At 43.7% G+C, this 13,521-nt stretch overlaps 1 long non-coding RNA gene across 4 annotated transcripts in view; it reads left to right on the forward strand.

Annotated features, from left to right (window-relative positions):
- Positions 1-13,521, forward strand: part of LOC117199642 (uncharacterized) — a 299,525-nt gene that overhangs the window by 189,299 nt on the left and 96,705 nt on the right. The window contains exon 5 of one of the 4 annotated variants that reach the window (XR_007472975.1): positions 5,928-6,123. The exons of the other annotated variants lie outside the window; for them this stretch is intronic. This is a non-coding gene — a long non-coding RNA (uncharacterized LOC117199642). The remainder of the gene's footprint in view (positions 1-5,927; positions 6,124-13,521) is intronic. 4 annotated transcript variants of the gene reach the window in all.

Genomic DNA, 13,521 nt, shown 5'->3' on the forward strand with positions numbered 1-13,521 from the left:
GCATAGACTTGGAATAAAAGCACTTGGGTTCCACACTGGTCCAGATGTGAGCTGTGAGTTTCACTATCCCCTCTGCTCCCCCTTCTACCTCTGTCCTCACTGGGACAGACACGGCTGCAAGGCACACTGGGATCTCTGCCCAGCCAGCTGTCATGGAGTGAGAAGAAGCAAGCCAGGCAACAGGGAAAACAGGGCAGAAGACACTTCACTGGGGCCAGGGAGGGGTGAGCAGTCAGAAAAATGTCCAAACAGATGTTCAGAAGGAGGGAGAGGCGTTAACTAAACAGGTGAGCAAACAAATCAATGTGTAATTACAAATCATGATATGGTCTACGAGCAAGAAGGCGGAGCCTCGGGCTCCCCTGGTGGCACAGTGGTTGAGAGTCCGCCTGCCGATGCAGGGGACACGGGTTCGTGCCCCGGTCCGGGAAGATCCCACATGCCGCGGAGCGGCTGGGCCCGTGAGCCATGGCCGCTGAGCCTGCGTGTCTGGAGCCTGTGCTCCGCAACAGGAGAGGCCACAACACTGAGAGGCCCGCGTACAGCAAAAAAAAAAAAAAGAATGCAGAGCCTCACAGAGGAAGCTAAGTCTGAGCTACAGTAGGAAGGATAAGAAGGAAATATCCACGCAGAGACTAGGGGAAGAGTAGGGGGACCAGAGGGGAGGAGTCAGGCCCCAGGGAGGAGAGAGACTGTGGTCATTTTTCCCACCCTGTTGAGAAAGTGGCTTATGGATGCAGAGAGAGTAGTGGGTGCCTCCCAGACCCCTCCATCTCTTCTAAGTGACCGCACCAAGCCTGAGCATTTTCTACAACACCTAATAGGAGGCAGGAAGGGGAGGAGGGAGGGAGGGAGGAAGAAAGCCAACCTTTCCTGGGTACTTAATTTGTATTTGCTGCTTGGAAATACATCGTTTCTTTTACATATATTCCCATCATCCTGGACCTGGGTGGGAATTTCCCAGTTTGTTCAAAGAGCAAACTCAGCCCCGATGCCAGGGTGGCAGAGCTGATAGGCGTTGGAGTCAAAATTTGTCCTTGGTTTTGTGTTCTTCTCACCCTTCCTTGTGCTTCCTCTAGAAGGCGTAATGGGGACAGAACACAGGTTCGAAGGTTTGCACCTCCTGCCTAATAATACCAGAGGCTCATGAGCAGCTTCTCATAATGGGCTTTGTCGCACATCCTACTTGTGTCTTCACAAAGGTCCTGGGTTTCTTACTCACAGCCTCCTCTCCTGTTACTATCTTCTCTCACCCCTGAGAGCACTTTCCTCTTTGGTCCTCAGGAGTCAGGAAAGATGGAGGAAGATGAAGATACGTAGTGGAATGTCACAGAGATGATAATAACCGTCCCTTCTGAGAGCCCCTTTGAGTATTCCTTCTGGCTGAATCTTCTTTTTTTTTTTAAATAAATTAATTTATTTATTTTTGGCTGCCTTGGGTCTTTGTTGCTGCGTGCGGGCTTTTTCTAGTTGCATCGAGCGGGGGCTACTCTTTGCTGTGGTGCGCGGGCTTCTCATTGCGGTGGCTTCTCTTGTTGCGGAGCACGGGCTCTAGGTGCCCAGGCTTCAGTAGTTGTGGCACGTGGGCTCAGTAGTTGTGCCTCGCGGGCTCTAGAGCACAGGCTCAGTAGTTGTGGCGCACAGGCTTAGTTGCTCCGCGGCAATGTGGGATCTTCCCAGACCAGGGCTTGAACCGAAGTCCAAGGATCTCATCACGTTCTTTATTTCTCCTGTCTCATCTTCTCTCCTCAATAAAAACTAAGTGTAGGGACTCAGTTCTCATTTCTATTTCCATTTCCAAAGCAAAACAATAGACATCCACTGAGAATCTGTTCTCTGTCCATCTGTCACATACAGCACATCCCAGCAGGACGTCCCTGTATGCAGACTCCATTCTTCATGGGAAGAGTTTGGTTCGTGTCACCAGCTGGGGCGCAGATACATCCCCTTATTTTTGCAAATAAATGAAGCATGAGATTCCCCATACTTCTCAGAAAGTCCATGGCTCCCTCTGAGGTCCCCAGAGTCAACCCTGACTGTCATCTTCTCCCCTCTGGGCTCTGTTCAGGACACTAGTCCAGTCCTTTCTGCTCTCATCCTCAGAGTGAGTGCCTTTCCTGGGGTCCTTACTCATCAGAAGATGTTGGCTGAGACTATCCCATTTCAACCCCACAGGTTTCTTTAGCTTTTCATTTCTAAATGGGATGAGAGTTGAGGTGTTTTCCTCCAAGAAGCCTTCTGGCTCCTTCTGTAAAATGGCCACATCCACCCCAAATTCCAAAATGTTTAAAGGGGGTGCTGGTTCAACTCAATTAAAAATCCATTCACTGAAACCCAACTTCATAGTTGACAAATTTGCTGTAGGACTATTTTAGTAAATTATCAAGTCTCCTGATTAACCAATCACTGATTGTAACGAGTTGTCACTTCGTAACAGTTTGCAGTGTGTGTGTGTGTGTGTGTGTGTGTGTGTGTGTGTGGTTGGTTCCAAAGCTTGTTTCTTGGGGAACTTTGGAAGAATGGTCTGCATTTTGTCTAAGGGCAGCATTTCAAGAAATGTTTAATTAGCCCAAAGTTCAGTGTTAGCAGGCAGTTTAGTCTTAGCATGAACACTTTTAATAGACAGGCCCTTTCAACATCCAGCTTTAGCTTCAAATAGACATTTACCAATTTGATGAGGTACAAATGAAAGGAAATCCTCAGCTGTATTGAGTCTCACTAAACCCAAACTATGAAGTGAACACTATGTACTCTACAATTTTCTCATCCAAAAGTGATGCCATGTTTGAGTGTATTCATATACATAAAACTGGATGGAAATTGACCTAAATAACAACAGTGACGTTCCTTCGTTTTGTTTTGTTTTTTAATGAAAAGTATCGCTTGAGTTAGGTTCGTTCATTTTGTGAAGGTAATGCAAGTATGCACCATGGCCATGTGAAAGGAACTTTAAGCGTCTTTTGTTTCCTGTGTCTTAAAATGCACACTTCCCAACACTTTAGAATTCTGATCCCTGGAAAGGGGTGAATCCATTTGCTGAGAATCTTTAAAGGCAGGATGGGGAATTTAAGGCCATGTGCCATCTCATCCCCCTTCGCCGCCAGCCGCAGGCAATGCTCATCCGTCACAGAGCTCTTTCCTACCAAGCCCTGAGCACCTTTAAAATCTTTCTTAAGTCTGTTCCAGGCAGTGCAGATCAAATGGTGAACTTTGGGATGGGTTAAATCTATTTGCCATCTTAGCTTTGGTTCTGCTGGATTATATACTTTCATCAACAGGGTTCTATTTTCTCTCATTCTTCCCCACCGTTCCACATTCTATTTCTTTGCTCTGCTCTGATGGTTGCTTTTCGGCTTCAGCATATGTACACCAAATGCAGAGAATTATCTATCATTCTGCCAGCCTTTGCTCACCCTTCTGAATTTATGTACAGAGAGTTTACGTCTCCCTCACCTCTTCTTGCTAACTTGCTCCTGGGAAAGCAGACCTGTCCTTCTCCAGTCCAGTGTGGGAGCAGCCTGGCTCAGAAAACTTACCTCCACCTGTTTTATGACATGTTCATTACCAGTGTGTCTTAACATTCAACACTGGAAATCTCAGGACACTAAGTCTTGGCCACAGCTTATACCTTGGATTCCACTGTGCTCCAGGCTGTGGACCTTTGGTCTTTCTACTTACCAAGAAGCTGAAGCTGTAGAATTGCCTGAATCAATGTCCAAAGAGCCCCTTTGGGGGTAAATAATCCTAGGAGACAGGAATTTATTTTCCTGGTTTTGCAGAACTGCCCGCCCACCCTGGGCAATATATCCTGGAAAGATCATAAAAGTCTTCAAAGCCACATTCAAGGTTGTTTCTTTATCAAATCCTAATGCTTTATACATATCTCTGATTTGGCCTTTCTTGCATCACATTTAATTATATGTATATCTTGTTTCCATACTCTCATACTGACTGGGATGTCCTTCAGGGCATGGACAGTTTTTGTTCCCCTGTGTGTCCTGAGGGTAAGTCACAGAGCCTATTATTAGTGGGCAGCAAAGTATACTGGAAAGAGTCAGGCTTAAGTAGAAAAATAGCAAATCCTAGTATTGACACTTACTGATTGTGTAGTTGTCTGTGAATTACCTGGGCCTTTTGTAGTAATTTGAATACGTCACTGGGCTTTAAAAAATTAAATAGAATAAAACATTTCTATAATGAAAAGGGCAGCCATTGCCTGCTCTCCCCACCTCTGTCCTGCTTCTAAGGAGCCAACATTTTTAACTCTTTGAACTGTTTCTTTTGGTGGTTATCTCCATATTTCTAAATATAATTTCTTATATTACTCTTTTGGTTTTGCACATTTTAGATAGCATCTATTGATGTATTGTTATAATTAATTAGGATTTAACTCCTTCATATATTTGCACATTTTCTGGACAAATTTATATGACAACAATCATTTAACTTTTTAGCAGGGTTTTCAGTATTATGACTATTTAAAATTTGCTCTAAAGTCAGGTGGTACACTATGATTTTATTTTCTTTCTTATATAGTTTTTATGTCTAGTTTCTTTTTCCCTAAAGTTTCTGGTTATCATACTTTTATTTTTCTTATTGCAAAATCTCCTTTATAATTTTCCTTCATATTTTTTCCAAGAGTTCCAAGAGTAGATCAAATATTCTACTAAGCAGTTTTATTTAAATCATTATCATCCTTTCCAGGCTGAACCAGTTTCCCTTCTGGGTGGCATGGCCACCATCCTGGACATCCCTTGTACCCTCGCCTGACTGGGGACCTCTGTTTCCTGAATTCCATATTTTCCTCTTTCTTGGGTTCCTTCCTTATTTTGCTGGAGCACATCCTTCTTTACTTCCCACAATGTAGGTAAATTTTCAGAGCCCTTGAATGTGTGAACACACATTTATTTCCTGGTTGGGTTAGGTAAGGCTGGAAGTGACTTGACCTCAATGTTTAGAACATGCTCTCTGGTCTTCTTTTTTTATTTAAATTTATTTATATTTATTTTTGGCTGTGTTGGGTCCTTGTTGCTGTGCGCAGCCTCTCTCCAGCTGCGGTGAGCGGGGGCCACTCTTCACTGTGGTACGCGGGCCTCTCACTGTGGTGGCCTCTTGTTGTGGAGCACAGTCTCTAGGCACACAGGCTTCAGCAGTTGTGGCACATGGGCTTACTTGTTCCGCGGCATGCGGGATCTTCCTGGACCAGCGCTCGAGCCCGCATCCCCTGCATTGGCAGGCGGTCCTAACCACTGTGCCTCCAGGGGAGTCCCTCCCTGGTCTTCTAATATTCAGTGCTGCTGGCAAGACACCCACCACTATTCTGATGATCATTCCTTTATAGGGGACCATTATGGGTTGAATTGTGTCCCCCACCAAAAGATATATTAAAGTCCTAATCCCCGGCATCTCAGAATGTGACCTTATTTGTGAATGGAATCATTGCAGATGTAATTAGTTAACTTAAGATGGGGTCACACTGGAGTATATTTTAGGCATTTTCGATGGATTTCCGCTTAAGGTAGCAAGTGAGGAATTGTGCTCTTTTTAAGCTCTTCTACCTTATTCTCTCAAAATAGTTAGGTCACATTTTAAAATCCAAATTTATATCAAGTCACTTTATTGCTATAATTATATACACTGTCCACTACTGAGCCTAGTAATGCATGATGACTACATTTCCTTTTTTTCAAAGTTTTTAGTTTTTCCTTGAATTATTAATTGCCTAATTTTTCATTTACTTAGTTTATATATGTAAAATAATTGGAACAGTGCCTGAAAAAGAGTAAGCACTATTTACGTGTTTGCTCTTATCATTTGGCTATTTTCTTACACCCTGTAACAGCTCTACTAAATGATGTAGAGATGGGTCAATTTTCTACATCATCAAACCTATCAAATACTCCATCCATCCTATTTTTCTCCTGCAGCCTCCTGGTGCCTTCATCCTCCTGTTGCTACCTGGGACCCACTGCTCTCTAAATGAATCCTTAGCTGTGATCCCAGACACCCACCTGCCATCATCCTCAGGGCTCCCTTCCCCACGCCCCTGAAGTGGGTTTTCCATTCCTTGGTTTACCTTCCCATTTTGTTGGAACACCTCCTCCAGTAACTTCCTGAGAAAGGGTAAGTGAGTGGGAATTGCATTTTTGAGACTTGACATGTTAAAACATGTTTTCACTTGGTGCTCACACTTGATTTACAATCTGGGTAGCTATCGACGTCTAAGGTGTAAATTATTTTCCCTTAGAATTTTGAAGTAATTGCTTCATTTTCTTAGCTCCCTATGTTCTATGGGGAAGTCCAATGCCATTCATATTCCCATACTTTTTAAGGTAATTTTTCCCCTACAGGAGCATTTAGGATCTTCTTTTATTCTGAAGTTTCACAGTGATATAGTTTAGTTTGGACTTTGGACTTTTATAATTTTTACTTATGACTCAGAGAGAATTTGTGTATCTCCATTCTAGGAAATGTTCTTGCATTTTTTTTCTGTGATAATGTCCTCCTTCTATTTTCTATGATCTCTCTGAAAACTCTTATTAGTGGGATGTTCAACCTCCTGGATTAATCTTTTAATTTTCTTGTCTTTCCTCTTTTTTTTTTATCCATTGCCTGTCTTTTTATTCTACTTTCTGGGGAAATTTCTTGAATTTATTGTCAAGCACTTATTTTGAATCTTTTTAAAAAAATTGACTCATCATATTTTTAATTTCCCGGAACTCTAAATTATTCTCTGAATGTACTTTTTATGATTGCACTTTTCTTGTTTTATGGATTATAATATCTCCTTTTATTTCTCTGATGATATTAATTACACTTTCTTTGAAGTTTTTTATGCTCTCTACATTAATCCTGTTGCCTCTGTGTTCAGATCTCTTTTATCAAGTAGGATGATTTTCCCAATTTTTAGTAATTCTCAACTGCCTGTTCACATTAATGAGTAAAGGTGCTTAAACCCAGGTGTAGGCCCTGAGTGCACTGGTGGTCTCCAGTGAAGGGCAGTAGAGGCCAGGTGACATGTTCATTAGAGATTTATAAGCTTTTCCTGGAGTAGGTTTATTTTTCTGTAGAATGATCCTCAAATCAAGGGACAGTGGACAGTCCCCACCTCATTTACATATTTATAGGCATTTACTTTTAACCTATTTTCAGCAAAGTATAGACTCAAGGAGAAAAATACCTATGGTGTCTTAGAGGGTAGGACAGGGGTTGGGACGAGGACCCAAGCGTCTAAACTGTTGTTATTCACACTTTTCACTCTTCTGTGTTCAGCTGCTCACACCACCCTTCTCACCTGTGCCTCGTTTGATACCCCATCCTGTCCTGTTAGTTTCTAAGCCTTTCTCTGTTCCTGGAGGGGCAAATTGGGTTGATTCCTCTCTTTGCAGGCACTTAGGTTGAAATGTTCTCTCTGCTAAGTTATTTGTTTTCCTCCTTCTGTAGTCCATCTTCCCATATAGTGTGTTAAGATGTCTTTTAGTTTCATTGAAGATGAAATGCATTGCTTTTTTTCTAGCTCTTACTGTTATTGGGGGAAATTTTTGGAAGGAGAAGGTAGCCAAAATGCATTTACTCCACTATCTTAAAATGAGAACTTTTCTGTAGAAGCTTTTAGAGACTTTTCTTTATTGTGGTGACTTAAAATGTGATAACTTGTTAGTAAAATATTAGACCCTATAGCAATGTCTCTTTTCTTTCATATGCTTTTAGCTCTTTATATTTTTAGCTACTATGCTTGGAGAATCCCAAATTCTCAACTAGGGATCCTTTCGGGGGGAGGTATCACTCAAAATCTTCAGGTAAAAAGAACAGCCAGATGTTCAGCCTGAAGTGGAGGTTTGAGGTTAGGAAGACAGGTTACACACCTGGATGGCAGTGCTCTGCTCACAGAGATTGTGTCTGGGGAGGAAAGGAAACTATTTTGAGCCCAGTGTTTTAGCTAATTTCCCTGGTTCCAGCCCCCCTGTCTTGGTGAACCTTGGGTTCAGCCACCTATCAGTCTCACCTACCACTCCCAAGTCCTGGACTTCTCCAGAGTTTTGCGTTACAGGATATAGTTTTGTCACGCACATGTCACTCTGCTGCTGCACAGAGCGGAGGCTCCATCCATCCTGTGCCATCAGTCACCTTTCTCCGTGCAATATATTTCCCAGAACTTTGATGAAATCCCTTAACTGCTAATGGATTTTCTGCAGGTACTATCTTCATTGTGAGTTTAAATACTTTCTACTCCTTTACAGTTGTAGAGCTTCAGAGCACAGGGCCTGAAGATGCAGTGCTTGGGAAGTGCCACTACCTTCTAACTGTGTATCTTTGGGCAAGCTAGTTAGCATCTCTCTGCCTCAATTTTTTTAATCTGTAAAGCGAGAATAATAAGAAGACTTTCCTTGTAGGATTTTGTGAGCATTAAATGAGGTAGTCCAGGGACTTCCCTGGTGGCGCAGTGGTTGGGAGTCCACCTGCCAATGCAGGGGACACGGGTTCAAGCCCCGGTCCAGGAAGATCCCACATGCCGCGGAGCAGGCGGGCCCGTGTGCCACAGCTACTGAGCCTGTGTGCCACAACTACTGAAGCCCACGTGCCTAGAGCCCGTACTCCGCAACAAGGGAAGCCACTGCAATGAGAAGCCCGTGCACCGCAACCAAGAGTAGCCCCTGCTCTCTGCAACTAGAGAAAGTCCATGCACTGCAGTGAAGACTCGATGCAGCCAAAAAATAAATAAATTTATTAAAAATAAAAAATTGAGGTGATCCAGGTAAAGAAAGGAAAACTTGACATGTAGTAAGCTGACCTTTCAAAAATCTCATTCATCATTATTATTATTATTATTATTTTTTTTTGCGGTATGCGGGCCTCTCACCGCTGCGGCCTCTCCTGTTGCGGAGCACAGGCTCCGGATGCGCAGGCTCAGCGGCCATGGCTCACGGGCCCAGCCACTCCACGGCATGTGGGATCCTCCCGGACCGGGGCACGAACCTGTGTCCCCTGCATCGGCAGGCAGACTCTCAACCACTGCACCACCAGGGAAGCCCCATCATTATTTTAGTGGATTTTTAGCATGGAGAAGAAATAAAAGCTTGTTTCAATCCTCTGTCATTAACTGGAAGTCTGATGAACTTTCCTGATATTTACATATTTCAGGCTGTTGCTTGAGGAATTAATGAGCTAATGTATGGAAAACACAAAGCACATGGCGGACACACAGTCATCATTATTAGTAGTCGCTGAATAGGTGTTTGTTGAATGACTGTTGAAGATAGAGTGTTATACAGGAAGCAATCCCAAGCCTGGATGTTGGATGACCTGCATTTAGTCCTGGTTGCCACTCTCCTTCTGTGACTTGAACAAGTCAATGAACCTTTCTGAGCCTCAATTTCTTCTTCTGAGAGTAGGAATAATAATAGCAGATACTTAATGATGTTATAATGATGAGTCCTATGATAAGTGTTATGCAAACTGTAAAGTGCTTTATAAATAATCAGCTGTATGTGGGTGTGCACACCCATGTGTGAGCACGTGAGTTAGGCAGTTCGAAAGACAAAATGCGAAGGGGATACACCCTCATGATGTTGTCAGAGATGTCAAGAAATTACACCACTTCTTAAAAATGTTGCAATTTCCAGATGTAACCCAGACGTCCGTGCCCAAGAACAACTAATCAGTGCCACCATCTCCAGACTTGTGTTCAGTGCTTTCCCACTGCCTGTGGCTGTTAGTGAACCCAGTCAGCGGGGAAAGCCTGCTCATCATAAATCAGAGTGAAGGACTAGTCACTTCCTGCCAAGTTGTTTCTGTCACTAAAACGTACTGGACACAATTTTGATGAAAAGGAAGAGACAAGAGGCTCTCTGTCTCTGAGTCTTTGCATGGAGACTCAAGATTACAAATCGGTTCCCCTTAACCAAGAGAATTCCAATTTATTTATTTATTTATTGGTTTGGCAGGGAGAGCTCTCAAAGATGGGTTTTATTTTCGTAATTTTTCTCAACACTAAGCAATGTTCACAAATGACCAGTGAGAGAATAAGATGAGATGGAAATCTCATCCCCAAGCAGCTACCACCAAACTCCCATGAAGTGGCTGCTTCTGTTAACTTCTGAGGGGCCCCCTCCTCCGCCCTGCACCCTCTCTCTCCCCCTCAGACAGACCCGTGCACTGACTTTCTCCATGGAGCCTGTTTACGGGGAAGCTAATTATTTTTCCTCGTGCAAAAGCCCACTTCTGACTTTGCAGCTGTGCTCAGTCTCCTGGAGGAGAACAGATCTGAGTTTCAGTGCTCCCGACTGTACACTGGATGGCCTAAAAACACCCACAGATTTGTCTTCTCTTTCCTAATCGGGCCGGGCTCTTATCGAAAGGCAAACTCTTCTGAGAATTCTGAGGGACTATTACTTCTCACGGATGGCATCAGCTATAAATAGCAGTGCCTTCCAGGTAGCGTGCTGCTGGCTGGCACAGCTCTGCGCTTGCTTTATTCCAGGGAAGATTGAATGCCGCTGGAGGATTCTGGGAGCGAGAAGGCTGGTCTGGCACCGGGGGCTTGGAGGAATTCACAGCGATCCTCCCTGGAGACCCTTCTCTGTACCAGCTTCCCTCCCAGCTGGGTACCAGGGTCACAAATACGCATAAGACAAGCTTGACCTTTTCAGGATCTCATAGCAGAGAGCAGAGCTGCCCAACAGGAGTGCAATGCAAGCTACATATATAATTTTAAAAATTCTAGCAGCCATATTTTAAAAAGTACAAAGAAACAGGCAAATTCATGTTAATAATATATTGTATTTAACATACTATATCCAAAATATAGCCTTTTCACTGTGTAGTCAATATGATAAAGGTATTTTATATTCCCTTTTTTGGGGGGGGGAGGATACCCACACTGTGACTGATTTTCATTATTTGACATGCTCCTAAAACTCATAAGCTGTACAAAAAGGTAGACTGACAGAAGTGTCCCCTCTCCCTCTCCCTCCCTACTACTTAGTTCCTAGGCCAACATTCTTTATACCCTGTTCTTGTCCCTTAACCTTGAGAAAGCATTCTCCTTAGTTTCTGGTTTATCTTTCCTGTCCTCATCGTATCCTTTTCCAAAAATGAGCAGATATACTTTTAAAGAAATATCCCTCCCTTTCCTATATGAAGGGTTCACAATATAGATATTCTTTGGCACTTTGTTATTTTTGACTTAAAAATATATTCTGGAAATCTCTCCATATTGGTACACAAAGATTTCTCTCTGTCTCTCTGTCTCTCTCTCTGTCTCTCTCGTTTTTTTTGTTTTGTTTTGCCCACGCTGTGTGGCTTATGGGATTTTAGTTCCCCGACCAGGGATCGAACCTGGGCCCTCAGCAGTAGAAGCACAGAGTCCTAACCACTAGACCGCCACGGAATTCCCAAAGATTTCTCTCTCTTTTTTTTTTTTTTCTGTACGCGGGCCTCTCACTGTTGTGGCCTCTCCCGCTGCTGAGCACAGGCTCCGGACGCGCAGGCTCAGCGGCCATGGCTCGTGGGCCCAGCCGCTCCGCAGCATGTGGGATCTTCCCAGACCGGGGCACGAACCCGTGTCCCCTGCATCGGCAGGCGGACTCTCAACCACTGCGACACGAGGGAAGACCGATTTCTCATTCTTAATTGAACTTCAGAGCCCTTCATTGTATAGATGTACCAAACTTGTCTCAACTATTCTCCTATGCATGGTCATTTAAGTTGTATCTAACATTTTGCAATTACAAAAAATACTCCTGACGATTCTGATTCCAAATACAAGGTATGGGTTTTTTCCCCACACCAAGCGATTTTCTGACACCAGCCGGGTGTCTTACAATTCAGCTCAATTCTGACGCTGTCTACCTGGAGAGAGCATCAGTTCCAGCAGATTAAGCGCTCAGTCCTGCAAGACTCTCTCCCTCACCCCCGCATCAGATACTAATTGCAAGTCCAGGTTGTCAGCTGTGCTTCTGCTGGCCCGGCTATAGATCCGAGGTTCCAACAACCCCTCCTTATGTTGGAATAATTTACTAGAGCGGCTCACTGAACTCAGAGAAATAGTTTTCCTACTAGATGATTGATTTATTATAAAAGACATAAGTCAGCATAGCCAGATGGAAGAGATGCATCAGGCAAGGTATGGGGGAAGGGCATGGGGCTTTTATGTCCTTTGACCTCTGAGCGCATGACTCTCCCTGAATCTCCACATGTTCACCAGCCCAGAAGCTCTACATTCCCTTTTTATACTAAGTCTTTGAAATGTGTGAATTTTACACATTTAACACATCTCTCTTTGGATTCTAACTTTTTATTGGAATGACTTGATTTTTACTTAAATTTCATAAAACTTGCGGTAGGAAAAGTGGATTCACAACAACCCAGGTTGTTTCAAACATTCTTACAAATTTTCCAATAACTGAATTGAATATGAGTTTTAAAATTGATATTTAAATTAATTAAAATGAAAAATGTGGTTCATCAGTTACACTGGCCACATTTCAAGTGCTCACCAGCAGCGTGTGGCCGGTGGTTACTACACTGGATTGTGCAGATCTGGGATAAAGAGGATGTAGGCTGAACCCCCTTGCATGGGGCAGATTTCAGATCCATCACTGGCTGGGTGACCGACTGACTCACTAACACCATCTCATCACCGTGCACCAGCCACATACTCTTTTTTTTTTTTAACATCTTTATTGGAGTATAATTGCTTTACAATGGTGTGTTAGTTTCTGCTGTATCACAAAGTGAATCAGCTATACATATACCTATATCCCCATATCTCCTCCCTCTTGCGTCTCCCTCCCACCCTCCCTATGCCACCCCCCTAGGTGGTCACAAAGCACGGAGCTGATCTCCCTGTGCTGTGCGGCTGCTTCCCACTAGCTATCTATTTTACATTTGGTAGTGTATATATGTCCACGCCACTTTCTCACTTCGTCCCAGCTTCCCCTTCCCCCTCCCCGTGTCCTCAAGTCCATTCTCTACATCTGCGTCTTTATTCCTAGGGCAGGACAGGCATACTCTTTTTTTAACATTCTAATTTTAAAGGCTAACAAGCCCCTCCCCTCCACAGACCTTTGCCTATACTGTGTTCTTCAGCAGCACCGCCTCTTTTCCCTCTCCACCTCTCATCTCGTCACCTCCGATTCACGTCATCCTCACCCCAACTGTGACCTGCCCAGACTACATCAGGTCCTCTTTGTAAATTGCTCTCTCACTACCCTGCCCTTCTCCTTCCTCCACTCCTTCTCCACAAGCATGGTGAGAACTTGCCACGTGTCAGGAACTGTTCTAATGCTTGGAGCACCATCAGGGAACGAAACAGACAAAAATCCCCTCCCTCGTGGAGCTTATGTTCTGATAGAGGGAAACAGAGAATAAATAATAAATAAAGTCATGCTATGTTACTGGAGAAACTATTAAATGCTACGTTTAAAGTAGAGCAGGGTAAAATGGAAGGGGAGTGTGGGGTGGAAGGAGGACAGGTGTTCGGCATAAGATAGTTGAGCCGACTTGAAAGAGGTGAGGGAA

This window comes from Orcinus orca, chromosome 17, assembly GCF_937001465.1.
Source record: "Orcinus orca chromosome 17, mOrcOrc1.1, whole genome shotgun sequence".
In the NCBI taxonomy this organism is placed as follows: Eukaryota; Metazoa; Chordata; class Mammalia; order Artiodactyla; family Delphinidae; genus Orcinus; species Orcinus orca.